The following is a 16,471-nucleotide window of genomic DNA, read 5'->3' as shown; positions in this document are numbered from 1 at the left end:
CGTGTCATCAATGAAAACCAATGGTACCACAGCTCTGTGTTTCACATGGGACAGCTTTTAACCACGTCAAACTGGGAGAAAAGGATCACCCGAACCAAGGCATTAGTCAAGCTAAAATAGAAGGCTTTAATGAAAGTTCTTGACTGGTTCTTCTCAGACAATTTTTCTGTCAAACCCAGAATTATAAATCGGGGAACAATAGATATTTGGCAAAAAGTTCTTACAACGTCCAAAAACATATTGTGTTAAACCATTAGATAAAGTTTTGACAGTGTTTATTGGGAAATTTGTTAATTTTTATTTTAAAACTATACATCATCATATGTCGTCACTTTAGGTTAATGATACAATCCGTCACGTTCGTGAGAACACTCTATAAGATTGATAAAACCATACAAATCTATTTAATCCAATGAAATATGGACGAAGCAACTGTAATTAGATTTATGTCAAGCTTAAATATAAGTCAACATAAATGAAAAGTTGCACTTGATTTTTTCTCGTTTATTGTGTTTGAGAGAAAACTTAAGAAAAGTTCACAAAACGTGTCATATATATTTTGTAAAATATTGGTAAAAGTTATTTTTTCTAAGCTCACATATAATATAGCCCCCATTGTGAGTATAAAAAATAAAGTAAACTCTTGGGGGCCGGTTGAGTTAAGTTATTCTAACTATTTAAAACACCTTCTATGCATTTATGTTCAAAGAGAAATGATGAGAGTTTATATCGTTTGTTGTGACAAATAAATGTAAATAGGTTCTGGAAACAAGTACTTGTCTTGACAAATCTCAATGAAGCATTAATCTTTCAATAATAAAAAGCTAATATTCTTTGCATCTACCATTTCACTCCATTTAATCTCTAAGGGTCTCAATTCGTGGAAAATTAAATTGCTTATATTTAAAATTTGTTTTACTGCATTAAAATAAATTGCAGCTATTATAAAAAAAAAGATTCAAAAGCCTTGATTATTTCAATTCATTTTAAAGTCCCTATTTTCATTTATTTAACGTGGAATTTATGGAAATAAGTTTAATATATTTTTTCAGTTATTTTGTCGAATTTTTAAATCTATTTACCTTATTTTTTATTCTTTATAAAATCCCAAAACACTAAATGGAGGGGTTTGTTTACTATTTTTGGCATTTTAGTACCTATTTTTTTTTTTTAGATATCTGGGATAGAGCAAGCACTATAATAATTGGTCTGATTTGGGAAGGGTAAACATTTATTATCTAGAAAATACTTAGTTTTGCATCTTTCCTATCCCAGTTTTTAAAATTTTAAAAGAATATTTCCGTTAATAAAGGAAACATATTTTATCGAGGCACAATTTTAGTATTGATGTTCGTACCATAGTTGATACTGGGGTGTTTCTAATATCAAACCTTGGAGAATAATTGGGATTTCAACTTTCTTCAATAGTTATTCGGATAATCAAACCTTGATTGAATTGATTTTCTAAAATTCCGTTGAGCTGATGAGGCTGGGAATTTATATCTTATAAAGAATTATCAGGAAGACCCTGAGCCGATAAGACTGAGGGATGAACCTAAAAGACGATCACCTCTTATTGACTTATACCCATTATGTTATACACGACTACTCTCTCTTGTATCTACAATGAATGATTACTTCCAACCTTCGGGGATACCTTATATGGACTCTTCTTGTACAAAGGCTCTGTAATATTTGTTGATGATATCAACCGATTTAGCTTAAGTCTCTTTTACTTTTTCCTTTCTTTTGTTATTCAAAAGGTTGCAATCATTGATATTCAATTTTCCATTTCAAAACTCAACACTGTTCATAAAAATGTGATAGGAAGAGAACCGCTGAGGTGTTAAAAATAATTGTACGCCGTACCCTAAAGTTGTCATCTAATATATTGTTATGTTTCAAAACTAACATGTTTTGACGTTTATTGGACAAAAAAACCAAGGTAGTAAAAATAACATTACCAAAACAAAATCCTTAATGAAAACATACCTAGTTCTTTCCTTTACATGAGTTACTAATAATTATAAATGAAACAAAAAAAAAAAGATATAAAAAGTTGTCGATTTGATTGGAAAATAGATTTTGTTTTTATTTGGACATTTTATTAAAAAATAATTAATTTTTAATCTAGATTTAATTTTTTTCCATACCGATAAGATTTTGTCCCTGGGTTTTTTTTTGTATTGGATTTTATTTCCGAGGGATTTTTTCTTGATACCTGTTCTGACGTGGGGAGAGTTTTCAACAGAATAAACAATAATTTTAGGAAAACCTTGTCATAGTATTGTAATTTTATCGTTTTAATTTGATGTATTACATTTTATTTGTAGATTTTATTTCATTTGTTCTGTATGTATAATTATAGTAGATGTGGTTCATCTCCGGGGCACTAAATTTAGACTACAATGCTTTTTTATGTAACTTTAGGTAATTGCCCTGGACTTTATTATTATTATATTTATATTATCTTTTTTGTTTATATATATATATATATTAATATGAGTGGACTGAATAAAAAAACAAACAAATAAAAACCCCGTAAAGTCGTTGAATGAGCCCGTGAGTCGCTTGATTGGATGAAAAAGAGTCATTAAATACTCCTAGCAATTCTTTTTTTAATTTCGTTTTGTATTGGTCGTCTTCTATCAACAATTGGGGTATCCTTAATTGATAAGTTTTATAAGGTCTGGAGAATTTCATGCAAATCAATTTATGATCAGAGGAAGGTTCAGGATAATAAAATGTTTTTTTTTTTACCATTTGAGTCAAGGTAGGAGAAATCAAAGCCAAGTCAATTCTGGAAGACAGATTCCCTCTTTTCCAAAAAATACTTTCTTCAGGACTGAATTTTTTTGTGAAGTCAATAAGATTGAACTTAAAAGATATATTTTGTAGATCCTTTTCAATTCTGGAAGACTTCTCTTCATCTTTTTCTTCTACAGTTTGGGTCTCACAAACTTCTTCAATTTTTTTTTGGATAGAAGATCTTTATCAGTTCTGGAAGACTTATCTTCATGTTTGTCTTCTACTAATTATGTCTCCTTATTCTCTTCAACTCGTAATTTTGTTCGAAGACGTTCTTGCATTGCCTTTTTGAGGGCCCTTTCGACATTCAAAAGTTTTAAGTCGTTTTTCCAAGCAATAGTGCTTGATATGTCCAAAATTAAAGCATCTTTTTGACATTGAAGTTTCACTCCAGAAAACTTCAGCTTAGTTAAATTTCCTTGCACTGGTAAAATTTGAGGTATACACGAAGGATCAGCTACAATTTCCACGATTTAGTCACTGTCTCGCCAAATCTCCTTATGACTGATATTTTCCCTCCGCTTTGTCATCATTTTTTTTGGGATAGTGATTTATAATTTCCCATAATTGCATTCAATTCCATTCAAACACATTTGCCTCATTTACACTTTTGAAAGTATTGATAAATGTCACAACCAATTTCTTCTTTTTATCAATATTAACATTGTCAAATTCTTTTATTTTAAAAGTGACATCCTCGATTGAACCGTCCATATTTTTTATTTTCATCACGTCTTGTTTTTTTAAGTCATCAATTCGACCCCTAACGTCTATAGGAATCTAATATAAAAACAAGCTTGCCCCAGACAGAATCTAGAATTAGCTCCCCCAATTTCCTACTCATTAAAACCATATTTCATTACTATATCGTATATACCAATGTGCTTAACATTATCTCCTCTGAAGCATAAACCTTCTGTATTTTCCACTGTGAGCACAAAAGTATCCAATTTAAAGTTATTATCCAGGTTCACACGAGCCGCTCCATCTCTATGAATGCTTTTATTTTCCTTCAAGATATTTGAGTAAACTCTTCCATCAGTTCCTGATATTATAGTTGGGAGGTTCAGTTGGCATGTTTTTAAAAAGTTCCGACTATTTCTTTATAATTAAATAAAGAAAGTTATATAGTATGTATAAATGAAAATAAAATATATACACCTTCCTAAAGAGAAGAAGAACAATAAAAAAAAATGACTTGTTGTAGTCTAGGGATCTCAGAAAACAATCTTCGACTCTCAGAAACTGACCTCCAGTACACTGTATTCCAAAAATAACGACGGTAAAAGGGACTTCTTGCACTTAAAACACTTAAACACTTTTCACCCATATAAAAAGGCCAAAATATCCCTTGAACTCACTAAATATGTGTTTAACTTACACAACGCAAAAAAGGCGTCTAGACAAAATACATAACGCCTCATTTCCAAAGTTTTGCCTGGTTGCATCTATCGGGAAGGCCATAAATCATGTTTGGTTTCCTTTAGGATATAGGCTTAAAACTTATGAGAGCGTCAAAATTCTAGACACCAAAGTTATCCTACGGATCAAATCCATCGTTGGCAATTTTTTTCTTGGATGTTCCAACAAGATGGAGCATCTCCCCATATTGCAAAAAAAAAAAAACCAAGAGTGGCTCCAGACCAACATGCACTTCTGGGCTAATGACTTCTGGCCGATGCAGAGCACAGACCTTAAAGTTGTTCTTAATTTTTCAGGCTATGGCCCTCCCAAATGATGACAGCTAGCAACGCCTCTGGATGTGAGAAAACAGCAGGTTTAATATTATGTCTATTTCTTTGGTGAATCTTTAGATTTTTTTAACTCATAAAAGTGGATCATAAGTAGTCATAACTTGTACATAACATTGTTCTTTTCTTGTAATTGAAGTAGGTACAAACAAAAGAACGTGGATTTTATAGAGTAGGATTTATGTATTATATACTTATATTCTATTCCCAAAGGCACTTTTAATATATAAAAATGGGCCCATAATAATGGAACTTAACATTACTTAACTATTGCAAAATGCAGTGAAAATATTTTATGATAGAAGATTATCATCATTCTATATAATAATATGTAGTTTGTATTGTTGCAACAAACTCTTTTGTTACTCTTTTCAACTATTAAATAGGTATACTCGTATGTACGAGTATTCTGTTCTATATTTATTATTAACTTAGGATATAAAAATAGAAGACATTATTTATGTATTGGAACGTATACTTACAATAATTAGAGTTATATAAAATATGACCTGTTAATATGAAAATTAGCATGATAACCCTGTCAATTTCACGTATGTTTTGGAAAAGAGCAGCCTAGCTGTCATGACGTTTCATTAGATTAGCTGCAAACAGTTACGAGAGGAAGACAATAAATACTAATCCCACTCTGTTTCTAGAAATTACATAAGGATGATTTAATCTGATGTCGATCCTCAATTTTACTCCAAGTTCAAAATGGAATAATAAAATAACTTCCGCAAAAGTTTCAATACTACTCTCCACCATTTATGGGTACACGAACACATTACAGCTCTACAAGGGGTGCACTTCGGCACGCTCTTCTGGGAAAACGTGTGCACTTAGACAGTTACTTTTTTGTTTGTTACATATCTTACTCAAACTGGGACCGGTTGAAAAAAATGGAATTCAATTGAAAAATTCGTTGTCCCAAATATTTGGAAAAGTCACAGAGGCCTCCTTTGATTCAATACCGGAAGCGATAACATAATATTTGCTCGAACTCTTGGAGTCTGTGAGACGTTTGTTTATAAGGTAAGGAGTAATTCTTAGGCCTCTATATGTCATTTGGAGGCAACAACAGTGCAAGCTGAGGCTAAAGGATAAAATGACTTTGTCCAGACGTCAGAATTTGTTCCCAGAATCCAGCAAATCGCCAATGAGGATCTGGGGAAGTCTATCAGAGCAATTGCTCGAGAAGTTGGCTGGTCAGAGTCACTAATCCGGCTCTGTATTCACAAAAATCCTTTGTAACTACTCATGCAAGGTGAGAAAAGGCCAAGGAAAAACACTTAAAGCACTCCCAAATACTCCTCAGAAGCTTCAAGCACCCACTTCCTCGAGATATACTTTGGTATTTCTCAGACGAGAAAAACTTTTGCTAGGACTAGAAGGTTATCAACCAAAACCACAGGTGGTTGGCATTATGCACCAAGGATGTGCCCGTCGTCATACAAACAAAGTTATCAGTACATGACATGGTGTTTGAGGTTGTTATCTCCGAAGGTCACGTCATGCCTCCTCATGTGTTTCTCCAACGCCTCAGGGTTAACATTGGTGGTGCCTACTTGGACGTGCTATAGACCAAGATGAAGCCCTTGACTGTCATGATTACTAATGGGAGACCTTACATGTGGAAGCGAGACTCAGCTCCCTTCCACACCTTGAAAAAATTCTCAAATAACTACAAGACAATTTGACGACTTCATCTCACCGTACTTTTGGCCTCCAAAATCGTTGGAGCTGAATCCGATGGATATTTTTTGTTCGTGACGTGTTCGACCAAAAAAACAACCGAACCTTCTCCAACACCAAAGACTAACTTATCAGTCTGATAAAGAAGGAACTTCAGCTTTTGCCAAGGATACAAGAGCATTTTCGGCCTCGTATAGAGGTTGTATTTAAAACTGGAGGTGATTTTATTAAAGAAAGTAAATTAAGATTGATTAAACTTTCAAGATCTGGTTTTATTCTTTCGATCTGATTAACCGGGTTGAGAGAAGATTGGGTTTAAAAAAATATTTTTGCAGCAAAGATAGCTTGTAGATCCCTACATATATATAATATGTATGGATGGGTATTTTGTAGAGAACGACAAGAATGCAGGAGTAAGGGTTATTGCACTACATAATTAAGACTAATGTTAGTATCAGCTGACTGCTATAGGATTTTGAGGAGGATAGAATATATTATTGCTCTAGAGGATACTTTCTACATTTAAAATGGCTCTTGAGAAGGGATACTATATAATCTTCAAACCTTTACAACTCAGTCTGTCAAAATAAAAAAAGTTCTTGATGATTTTTTTTTTTTTTGGGAAGACAAAATGCCACATTAATAATTTTAGTGCTTCCAAAATTTAATTTATAATTTCACTCCAGCAAAACAAAAAAAACTATTTTTATCCTGTTATTTTGACAGGGAAGAAATGCTGAACTTTGAAGATTTATAACGTGTAAACTTCTTAGGAATAAATTATATGTTAAAGTATTAAGTGTACAAGGATGATAAATATGGTAACCCACTGTTTACCAAGAGTTTTTTCTTTTTAATCACAAAAATTATTTTTTTCTTTATAAAAATCCCATCTCTAATAAAATGTAATGATTAGCATTCTCATGACAATATAATTCGTTAAAAACGAAGGATCTTTTTTTTCTAGAAATCTATGGCAATCTTTATCGACAATTTTTTCCTATTCCTTTGTTTCCAAGATTGTTTCTCTCTTTCTTTATTTTTATTGCATGAATATACATTATGTATATTATTTTATTTTAGAGCCCATAAATACTTTAATGGATACTTTATGTGCGTTTTTCTTCTTTCTTAGATGGAAGAAATATATGTAATATGGAAAAGACATTATACCTCGGTACCTTATGATACCTACCGAATTTGTTGAGGGTTTTATTTACTTTTTTCCGACAAGAGCATTACCTACCTATGTTTATAATATCTAGGCAAAGACTACGTGGTAGTTTTTGTAATATAAATCCACAACTTTCATTTTATAGGCAAATTAAACTCATTTGTTACGTGAAAAGACAAAGTTTATGTATTTATATAAAGTTAAAAATGTGAAAGGCAAGCAAGGAGGAAGGAAGGAAAGGATTGAGAAGTTGGGAAAAGAGTTATAGTAACTGTACATAGGAGTATTATCCATATATTGTAAGGCTACACATAAGGCAATGCAGTAAACTAGTAAACTAAAAGTGTGCAACTTTTCCTTCGTATATCATAAATTTTAATGAGACTATAAGGATAAATAAATATTGTGTAGCTTATATCAATTTAAGAAAGGTGCATCAAAAATGGCGTATATATGTCTGTTTGATTATTAATCTGGTATAATGGGCACTTAATGACTAAAAGTGGGTTCAATGGATTTATTGCACACACAGACTAATAATAACAGCAAAAAAAGAAAAAGAAGATTAGGGAACCCACGTTATAAACTGCACGAGTACTTGATCTTAGAAATAACGAGCGTGATGTTAAAAAAGAGAAGAAAAGTGTAGTATATATATTTGGGGTTGTAAATGCTAAGCTTTTTTGGGGTGCGAGGTTTGTTGTTGTTGGCAACCTGTAAGGTGTTTTTTATTTCCTCAAATAAAATTGCAATCTTTTTTGAGGAGAGAACTATTGATCCAATACATTTGAGTGTGCTTATAAAAAATGAAGAGCAGTACTGAAGATTTGTTATGGAATTATCCGCCATATTATTAGAGCAAAGTGTGTTTCCTCATTGACGCCTAATATCTCTGGTCACTGCCTTGTATTAAAGCTAGTATATTAAAGACAAAACAATGTTTGTTTACCTGTATATTTTTCTACCGAGAGCTCTTTTTGAGTATGCACTGAATTCTGTAACTGTATGCTATGACATGGTAATAACCCCCACCGGATCAGTGTGACTTCTTATACAGATAACGAATGTAGGAATGAATAAATAAGGAACTTACGCTTTTATGTTCAGTGAGTAGTAGGTGTTGAGCAAACAATTTCTTCTTCTTATCGGCGTATATTCATTGAATCTCTCAGCCTCACCTGTAAATTGAAGAATATTTATTACATTTTCATGTACATTTTAACAATAAATAAATATAAAAAGTACGGATATATTGTATAAGAATGCCCGCATATCATACTTTCTCTATCTATCTCGAATTTGTAGATAGCGGTATAATTGAAATTCGGCTTTGAACCTCCCTCCCCTCGAAATACTACATAAAAGACACACTCACAGCCTTCTCCAAATAATGAGACCTTTCACGATCATTTATAGAGCTAATTCTCCTACTCTGTACCACTACTGCAAAATGATGAAATATCTTTCTCAAGAGATATTCAGATTCAGTATATGACGAGGGATGGCAGGATGAAAATTTATCAGATGAAAACTACGAGCCTTCAAGACGAAGTAGATTTCAGTATCGAAACAATAAAGAGATTTATTCATGAAGAGTAGGGAATTTTAATATTTCAAATATAATTAATATTTATTTTATTTGAATTCGTCTAAAGGGTAGTATTGTGATATTAACTTTTATTATTTATTACAGAGTATGACTTCATGAAATTGACATTGAAATCTTACACATTATTAAGATAATGTTGTTTATTTGCTAGGAAACCAACATACAAAAAGGGATCACTTAAAAAATACAAAATGGAACCAAAAAGCTTGGGGATCCATATTTTGCAAAAATATAAATTGAATATTTTTCTATATAATATTCCTTAAAAACTTTGGATGATGAATAAACAATAAGTATCTAAAGAAGATTATCGTGTTTTTTTTTGTCATTTTCACCCTGAAAATGGAAATTTGTTGAGTTCAGAGCAAGATAAATAATAAATAAAAACACTTTGATAGTCGCAAAAAATACTTTTACATAAGTTTTATTAATCCTACTTTTAAATTGGTGATTGTTTTGAGGGACAAATGATTATACGATAATATTCCCGAATTACTATTTCAGAATTCAGTTGACTGAGATCCGTCTTTGATTCTGCGCTCAAGGATAAATTTGATTTTGGGTTGAATTCATTTGTACAAAATTTGTACTCCCCAGTGTTATAATAACAAAAATAAAAAAATATCAATAACGTCAATTTACCTTTATTATAATAAGATGAAATAAATAAGTATGTTTATTATTATTTATTTAATACTTAATATATTTACTTATATAATAAGCTACATTTAAAATATTTAAGTGTAAATATCTCAAAGAAAAACAAATTCCTATCTACATATATTTGTCTACATGTCTGGTTGATGAGATTGTGTGCATAACTCTCTATGTTTGCAACTTTACGTGTAAAATTATAGTCTGGAGCAACAATTATTCACCGCATACCACAATCAGATCTTCATCTGTATTTTAATATTTCTTCCAAAAAGAGAAAGAAAAAATATCTAAATTAATTTGTTCTTCAGCAATTATGCCCCCTAATCAAATTGATATTAGATGAACACTCTAAATTAATACCGTAACTATATATTTCTTTAGGATTACTTTTTATATGATAACTTCACTCTTTTAATCAGAAGAAAGTTCACCATAATCCCTTTCCACTGCAAGGAAAAATCGTTTGTAATGATAACTAATATTGACTTTGTTTAATTTTTTTTATATCAAAAAATTATTTTTGTTTAATTTGAATGAAATAGTTATGATTATTCTAAATACTCTTTACTGAATTTTTTTAATATTTGAGATAATTGATACATAAATTTACCCTTAAATGATATCTTACTCAATAAAAAAAATTATAGTCATTAAATTAATGACCAATCAGTAACACTTATGCCACATTGTTTGATAATTTTCAAACTACAAACAAGTTACAAAGACTAAATATGGAGGTACATACGGTTTCTCAGTTTTACGATTTTTTGAGATAATTTCTCCTTGTTGATTAGAAATCCTTATTGATTATTATGAATATATTCACTATTAAACAATATTTGATTCTAGTTGAACAAAATAACATTCAGGCCAGTCATAAATCAACAGCTGATAAAAACTACTGAGGATTGCTGGATGAGTTAGTGGATATAAATAGGTAGAAAGTACACAATTTTTAGATAATACACAAACGAAAAACAGCTGACTATAAAGTACATTCTATTTTTTCCCCTCTTTTTATCATTGGATATTTTTTTCTTTTTCATCAATTTAACATTTAAGTTAATATTTACAACTTCGTACTGAAGTTGACAGTTATGACTTTTTTCTTCCTTAATATCTCACTTCCGCCTGTGATTTTACACTTAATTAACACTTAATTTGATTTATACGCTCAAATAAATAGGCGAACAAAAATATGTCAATACTTGTGTAGAGTTGTAAAAAAATGACTTGTCAGTATATCAGAAAAATGAAACCGAAAATTCACATAGTAGCCCTGAGAGTTTGAGAAATATTTGGGAGAAGAGCCGATTAGCTTTCATGACTTTTCATTAGATTAGTTACAAGTAGGTGTGAGAGGAAGAGATTAAACACAAATCCAACTCTGTATTTACAAAAAACAAGGAAGGAAATACGCAGATGTCGATTCTCAATTCTACTTTGAGTCCAACATAAGCTTACACTTATAACTTTCGTACAAGCCCTCAGTGTTAAACTCCGTCTTTCATGAGCACGTGCAAGCGTGGTTACTTATATCATGATAGGTTATCTCCTCAAGAATTAACAATTATGCAATAATGATAACAGTATTGGAATGTATAAAAACATTTTTCATATTGATAAGTACTAAAATTTGGCATGATAGTAAAATGTATAAATTTATAAAGACTGTTATTATATGTGTACAGAAGTTCACTGCACTCTTTTTATCACCAGAAAGTTGAGCATAATCCCTTTCCACCATGGGGAGAGATCAAATGTAAGGACAACTAATGTTAATTTTGTTGAATTAATTTATTTTTTTATCAAAAAAGTTAATTTTTGTTTAATTCTAATTAAATAGTTATGATTATACTTTTAACACCTTCTTGAGTTACCGATAGTTATAAATCACCTAATTAATATCTACAATAAGTTGAAGCAAATTCTTTAATATACCAAAGAGTAAACTATGACGCACATTGCACTAAGATGTCTGAGATGGATTCAATAGAGTCTGTTTTTCTCTTTTATTCCATAGATGAAATAAATTTCTCATTTTATAAAAAATATATGAGGCAGGAGAACAATTGGAAATATGATATAGAAAGCCCTTTTAACCTTCATATAAAATTTTGAACGTGGTGTATCAATACCTAAATATTATTAATCCAATCTTTAAGTCGAAATATTTGGCCCATATCTATATAATAAATATGTCCAAAGTAATGTTTAGATGTTCCTGATTTAGGACTGAAGACTGTAGTTCCGTCCATTTCAGTCTCGTTCCAGTCTATTTCATTCCTGAATATCAGCCATAAAACTTATAAAGTTTGTTTCTTGATGACGACACTCATCTTTATTTCTTATTTTTTTAAATAAGTTCTAGGAATGACTGTCCGAAGGGCCGTTTCTAAGACTGGACTGGACCGAATAAATACGGGCTGACACAACACTATGTACAAGATGTCCTAAAATGGCCAAATTAAAAACTTTTCTTCCATGTTTAAAATGTAAGTTGGTATTAGAAACCAATATCAATTATGTCATTACATCGTAAAAAAATGGCCCACCAATGACGTAACTCCCAAATTGAATAGGTAGTACTCCCTATTCAATCAAAAAGATAGTTGCACTTTAAAAGAAAACAAAAAAAAATGAGAAAAACAAGAATTGAAAATCGTCTAATATGAAATACACATCAAGCAAAAATACGTAGAAAACCCCTAGAAGTTGTCTTTAACATAATTTTTTTTTAATAATTTTGGTAAAAAAAGTATCGAAGAAAATTAAAGCACCAATTTCTATTTTAACTGTTAAGAAAATATTAGTATCGTCACAAAAACTTATATGGTGGATGTTAAATTTTACAAATAGTGTTTTTTTTATGCCTATAGTAGAAAATAACATAGTGCAGTTAATCCAAAATTAATAACTCTAAAAAAGGGACACTCGGTATTTGAATCCAGCTTTCACACAATAGTTCAAAATCAATCAACGTTTAATTTTGAATTGACTATGGGTTTCATCAATAATATTTTTTTGAATAACATGATTAATTGCCTACAAATACGTCTAATATATCATATCAAAAATTATAAAATAATTAAATCAGATTATTTTTGTAATTATTATTTAATATATCTTTTTCTTAAATCAATCAAATTTAAAACATATGATAAGCTAAAGACGGAACAGATCTTACAATATATTTAAAATAATATTATTAAAGGTTTTTTTATTTTATTTTTAAATTAGATGATTTATTTCATTAATAATATTATTTGAAATTAATTAAATATTGGATTATTTATATCTTGTGGTGTCTATGTATATATAAAATAATTATGTTATTGTAAAGCACATAAGTAAAACCAAGGGATTTGTATTTAACTCCTTTTAAACTACTTTCATATAAAAACATGTTACTTGTCGTTCAATACTTTTGATTCCTTACCAAAATGAAGGAAACATTGTCTTATCTTTAAATAATATTTATTCAAAATAAGATATGAATGTTGCGGGGTATCATTAAATTGAAGTACTGTATAATGAAAAATATAATTAAATAAATATAAATCATTAATAGTCCTAAAGACAACCAGTGTGTAAAAAATCCTAAAGGTATGATATCTCAAATAATTTGTATAAATTTTGAGAGGAGATAAATGGAATATCATGACGTATTATTATGAAATTACAAATATCTATGAGTAAAAAACATTACTCTTTATCATTCATGAACACACAAACTCGTGATTGTTTAAAATTTAAATGTTCTCTCACAAAGAGTTGTTATTGTTATCAGTTCAATTACTCATATCAGTCCTAAAAACTTATAAAGCTTGGTCTTAGATGTCGACACCAAACCTAATTTCTTCATTTTTAATCAGTTCAAGTACTGACAGTCCTAGGGACCTTAAGTCTTTTGTAAAGGTTCCTAAGGACCAACATGACTGGTCCTAATACTAGACAACTCGACCGGACTAAATATATAAGGACATACATTTCACTAATAATAGAGACTTTCGAAAAATAAAAATGAAACACTGTTCATATTTCACAAGTAATTATATACAACTCTTATAATTAATGTCCAAGCATTTGAATAACCAACACCTATGTAAAGAATTTAATATGTTCCAAAGATATTTAATGTAATAATGTTACGGTATCATATCAGTTTCAAACCCAACAAAATTAATAAAAATACTATTCGAAACTTTTCTGAGGTAAAATATAAACAAAATTGACGTTAAGCTTAAATGAACTTAAACTGGAGTCGGATAACTTTTATTTCAGTATGCTCAAAAATTTGATAATGTTTTTCATTCTTATTTTTTTTTTAAATATACAGAGAGCAATCAATTTTATTTCTTTTCAGATTTTTAGAGGGTGGGCGAGAGGATCACGTCTTTGAAAAGTCAATGACATGACATATGAAATAGTTGCGATTCAAGTTTATACTCCAATACACTTCAAGTAAATTACTGAGGTTTTAAAAGTTTATGTACCCCAGTACCACTAATTTTAGTATCAGCATACCCAATAACATATGTTTAAAGTCTATGTGGGGATTACGATCATAAGAGTTCATTTATGATCGTTTTTGAATCAATGTGAATTCAGATAAAGAACTAACTTATGTACTAATAAATTAAACATTCAATTAAATGAATAATGCCGAGCATTGAAAATATATATTCTATAGCAAGAAATTCATTGTCTTGAAGATACATTTACCTTCTTAAAGAAAGTAAATAATGCATTTATGCACTATACATTTTATTTAAGTTTTTAAAGTTGAAAGAACAATTGGACATCATCTTATGTGACTTCCATATTGCTTGAAAGTCGAATAAATGAGCTAAATTCATCTAGGAGGGTCAGAGACTGTTATCCCGCAAACTATTTGATTTAGCTGTTGATCTCTCTATTGTTGCTTTATACTTGCATTCTGATCATGTATTTACTAAAAACTAATAAAATTTTGTTAATTTGTGAACAAACTCATCTAAGCAGAGTTGAGAAATGTCCTTATATTCCAAGTCGATTCAACTTGTAGTATAATGACATTTAATTACAATCACAGTTCTTTGCTCACAACTCCAAGGATTCAATATTTTCATTGAGCCCAAATTGGGTCAAACAATATTTTTATCAAGTTTATTTTGAGTAATTAAGTTGCACCTCTAGCTTGTCAAAGTTTCACAACCCTACCATAAGTTTTTGTCAAACTTTTCCTCTTCTTTTTTAAGGTCGAGATTGTAAAAGGACAAGAAAACTTGCTGCTGTGATATATTAATAAATTATCTAACTATTAGACATAATTCCTATTAACATTGGATGTTAAGCTTTTTAATTAAAAGATTGATAAATAGATCAAACTTAATTTTTAACACGTAAATATTTTCCCAAAATATAAATTCAATATTTACTACGACTGATAAAAATGTTTATACACTCCCTTTGAATAATAAAATATGCAAATTAAAATTCTACCTATGTAAATATAGACCGATTTCTTTTGATTTTCTTAAAAAACCCAATAGCTTATTTATGTATTTTTTCTCTCTGACGAATGGTCAATTTATTTTATCCGTTGTGATTGCGTATTTCAAATATATATTTATGTATGAAAAAGGAAAATAATTATGTGGTGAGTCAATATAAAAATAATTTTGAACAAAAATAAACATCCCAATATCTTATGGACATATTTCCGTCCACTATAGGCCTTGTATACAAATTTATGGGATTACTTACTGTACTCAAGAACTTTTAATATAGTTTAAAAACTTATTTCGATTTAAAAGACTTATATGCCCCCGATATAGGCCATAAAATAAAATATATGATATTTTTTTTAAGTATTGCGACGATCATTTTTGGTTAACTTAAGTGCAACTTACAGATTTTTTAGTTGATTTTAAGAGACTTTGATGTAACCTATACTCAGTTTTAAGAAAATTCATTTTAGCATGTTATTTTGTTAATTGGCTAAAGATACAAAATATATTAGAATGTATTTTGTATGTAAGATCCAATATTTCTTTTAGATGTTGTTTTTGTGTTGTTGAAGGATCATAATATACTATTCAATACGTAAACGAAGGAATTAAAAAAAAAAAAACCTTTCAGTGTATTGAGTATCTATGTTTTATAGATCAAAGAATATTATACCTTTCATTCGTGAATTTTATTTATATTTATCAGGATAAGGTTCTATTATACCTATATGGGTAGGTGCATGTGTTGATTATACTATTACTGTTTCAAAATATGACACTTTTCCTCAAATATAAGAAGGTTTTAAAAAAAATTAATCATATAAATACTATATATTTTTTTAACTAAAACGTGTAAATTTTCAACTTAACAAATTATATTTTACGAGTATATCAATATTCTCCTCTTTTCGTGCAATAAGATTACATATTATGGCCTCAATCATTATTGGAATATCAAGACAAATATATCAACGATGTTTAAATAAAAAATCTTCAAGATAGACTCAGAATTATAGAAGTTCTATGAAATTCATTCGATCCAAATAATAAAACTTATAAATACTTATTATTAATTTATTTTATTTTATTTAAATCTGTTTTTTGTATTAAATCTAATTTTCAATTTGAACTTTTTGAGTACCCCTTTTATAGGTTTGAAACAACATTTGAGTACAAAAATAAATATTTAAGATAAAAGTTAATATATAATTTGTACAATTTAATTATCATTTCATATATGTACTTCCATGTTTTATTCAATCATTTAATCGAGAGACAATGCAATATA

General features: G+C 29.6%; 1 protein-coding gene across 2 annotated transcripts in view; it reads right to left on the bottom strand.

Moving 5' to 3' along the window:
* Positions 1-16,471, bottom strand: part of LOC121113802 (uncharacterized) — a 138,217-nt gene that overhangs the window by 67,269 nt on the left and 54,477 nt on the right. For both annotated transcript variants that reach the window (XM_040707664.2, XM_071886812.1), the window contains one exon: positions 8,519-8,603. The gene's annotated coding sequence lies outside the window, so the exon portion shown is untranslated. The remainder of the gene's footprint in view (positions 1-8,518; positions 8,604-16,471) is intronic.

Source organism: Lepeophtheirus salmonis, chromosome 2 (genome assembly GCF_016086655.4).
Source record: "Lepeophtheirus salmonis chromosome 2, UVic_Lsal_1.4, whole genome shotgun sequence".
In the NCBI taxonomy this organism is placed as follows: domain Eukaryota; kingdom Metazoa; phylum Arthropoda; class Copepoda; order Siphonostomatoida; family Caligidae; genus Lepeophtheirus; species Lepeophtheirus salmonis.
Note: the sequence above shows the minus strand (reverse complement) of the source record. Positions and strands in the feature narration are given on the sequence as shown.